Source organism: Cucurbita pepo, chromosome 8 (assembly GCF_057944985.1).
Source record: "Cucurbita pepo subsp. pepo isolate OVF chromosome 8, ASM5794498v1, whole genome shotgun sequence".
Lineage (NCBI taxonomy): Eukaryota > Viridiplantae > Streptophyta > Magnoliopsida > Cucurbitales > Cucurbitaceae > Cucurbita > Cucurbita pepo.
This window is the reverse complement of record NC_141805.1, coordinates 5587473-5590442: the sequence shown is the minus strand read 5'-3', so window position 1 is coordinate 5590442 and position 2970 is coordinate 5587473. Positions and strand designations below refer to the sequence as shown.

The window sequence follows — 2970 nt, the reverse complement described above, 5'->3', positions numbered from 1 at the left end:
GATGATAGTGAATCACAATGTGCGAGTAAATGAAGCAAGCGAATGGGATTGGAACAATTCGACGGATGTCAACATCGAAGTAGGAGAATCATCAGTTGCTACACCAAAAGACTCAGAAATTTTCAATGATGAAGATGAACCACGACAACCCAAAATGCGGAGTTTGTGAGTTTTGTATGACTCAACGAATGAGGTACACCTTGTATGTCTTATGGCAGATGCTGAAAATATCAGCTTTGAAGAGGCGGTGTAAGACACGAAGTGGCAAACCGATTCAACGCAACAACACATGGGAAGTGACAAAATTACCGGTAGGAAGTCAGCCCATAGGTGGGAAGTGGGTATTCAAGAAAAAGATGAATGCTCAAGGCGAGATTGAACGGTACAAGGCGCGTGTAACGACCCTAAATTTCCACATACTCAGAGTCGCTACTAACGTCTCATGCTCATCTATAATGCGGAAATATAACTCTTACATGAACATAATTGATAACGAAAATTTCAGAAAAAAAACGTTTAAAACAACTTCTTCTCTGAAAAACACAGCCATGGTCTTACGTGTTTAAATATGAAATACTAAAATTTAGAGAACAAAAACAAATACAAAATAATTTAAAACAATGGAATGCAAAACAACCGATTCTAACTTAAGACTAGAAATTTAAATATGAGTCTACCCTATGCACGTGCCACAGTCTCTACTCGCGATGCCGCCGTCCTCCGTACAAGTGCACCTTGCCTTTACCTGAAAAATGAAGTGGCACACGGCCTGAGTATTTCAAAGAATACTCAGTAAGTGGCCCCACTATAGGGGGGCATGCAAATGCAAACACATGCAATCATGATTTAGGGACCTATCTCTAATCATCTTAGGGGTGGCCTCCAGTCTCGGATAAATTGGATGTGTAGTACTTCCCTACACACGACTCACACGTGCGAGTGTGAATCTCCAGGGCGCTCGCACACCCCCTGGACCCTCTGGTCAAGCTAATCTGTAGCGACGTCCGGAGGTCAGCGGAACCCCATAGTGTCATGCACCTCATGAACACCCTCATCTGTGTGCTTTCGCACCTGTGCGCATATGCGCTCATCATACGGTGCGCGTCCGCACTCATCATCTCTAGGGGAAGTAGCCCTATGCTTATGAACATACAATATGCATGAGGTCCCTCTAAATCCATCATAATGTCTCTTCTGACACAACCCTCTAGTCTCATCTCTTTGTTACTCTAGGTAACACATACTCGTGGATATTTATATTAATATCATTTTCACGCTCTAAGGGTTGTGTCCTATGTCGATCTAACGACATGATGCAATATGACACTCATCATCATATAACATGCTCAATATGGAATACATCATCATATTAAGGTAAACGTCACGCAATCATCATACTCATCATATTGCCACAAAGTGCATCAAACATATCAAGTACGTCAATCATTGAAATATATATATATTACGCATATCATCAAGCATCATAACTCACACATCATCATAACTCATATATCATCATAACTCATATACCGCACCGTACGACATAGTTCATACAACATCATAACTCATACAATTTTTAGCCTATCCTATAGTAAGACCACTTACCTGGTTAGCTTATACGGGTGTGACCAATTTATCCTTAATGAAAGTTCGATTTTTCCCTTTGTATCCAAGCCAACCTATAAGAATCCATAACATCAATTTCATGTTTAATTATCTAACTCCTACAGGGGTTCATGTGCTAAACTTCATGCGAGCATTAAAGACTTTATGAGTATTGTATATATCTTGGTATCTTTTTTTTTTTTTTTTTTTTTACTCTATGTATTTACTCTGTACAATTGTTTCTGTTTACCAAATCTTCCATTTTCCTCCCCCACTGTCTCTCTCTTTTCTTTCCTGTATTTAATTAGTTAAATATATATAATTTCCTTTCCTTTACCTCTTTCTTTTCTTCTTTTTTGTACTTAATTAAATATATGTATATATATTTTTCTTTACCTCTCTCTCTGTTTAATTCATTTCAAACCTCTCTCGGTTTAATTCTTTTCCAAACCTCTTGTTTAATTCCTGTTCAATTCTTTTCTTCCCTATTTAATTCTAACACTTTAGTAAATGAAGGGTTGATCTAATTCTCAATAATGGTACAAAGAAGAAGATCTATGATCTCATTCAAAGATGTGACATGATTTCTAACTGCTAATTAACATCTAAATAACTGGTTAATGTAGGTGGAAATCTGATTCTAATTAATTCGATAAATGATTTTGAATTTTTCTTTTCTTTCCTAAAACTACTGTCATTAACCATTTCCAATCTATTTTAATTTTTCCTTGACTAAAAAAAATGGCTATGCATCCATCCATTATGATTTTCTTCTCTTTCCTCAAAATGATGATTCAATTTAGATGCAATTGACACACCCAATTTTGATTTTCGATCCCATATCCAAAAATCTAAATAATTGAAAGAGAGATCTAAGATAACTTTTCTATCTCGTGCAAAAATAAAAGAAAATGAGATCTAACTTACCGATGACTTTTCTATCTCTTTCCATTCCTATTAGATCTGCCTGAAGTGAAGGTCATCTCCAATTCTTCTCCCCAAAATCTGTGATCTTTCCTATGTTTCTTTCTCCCATTTTTCCCTTCCCAAAATCTGCCATTTTTGTTTCTGTTTCTTTCTTGTTTTTTTTGCAGATCATTTTACAGTTGGAGGGGTTGGGGAGATATTTGGGGAAGGTGGAGAGAGAGAGTCGATAATTTACTTTTTTTTATTTTATTTTATTTTATTTTATTTTTTTATAATTATTATTTACTTATTATTATTATCTTTTTTTTTTCGGGTCGTTACAGCGCGACTTGTTGCGAAGGGATACAAGCAAAAGGCGGGAATCGACTATGACGAAGTGTTTGTTCCCGTCGCTAGAATGGAGACAATCTGATTGATCATTTCCCAAGCAGCCTAATT

At 36.5% G+C, this 2970-nt stretch overlaps 1 long non-coding RNA gene across 1 annotated transcript; it reads right to left on the bottom strand.

The window, feature by feature from the left end:
• Positions 1 to 614: 614 nt before the first annotated feature.
• On the bottom strand, positions 615 to 2670 carry LOC147791411 (uncharacterized). Its single transcript, XR_015422118.1, has 3 exons — positions 2533 to 2670; positions 1606 to 1679; positions 615 to 745 (listed from the first exon to the last, which is right to left on the bottom strand). It is a non-coding gene; the product is annotated as an uncharacterized LOC147791411 (long non-coding RNA).
• Between the last annotated feature and the right edge of the window lie 300 nt (positions 2671 to 2970).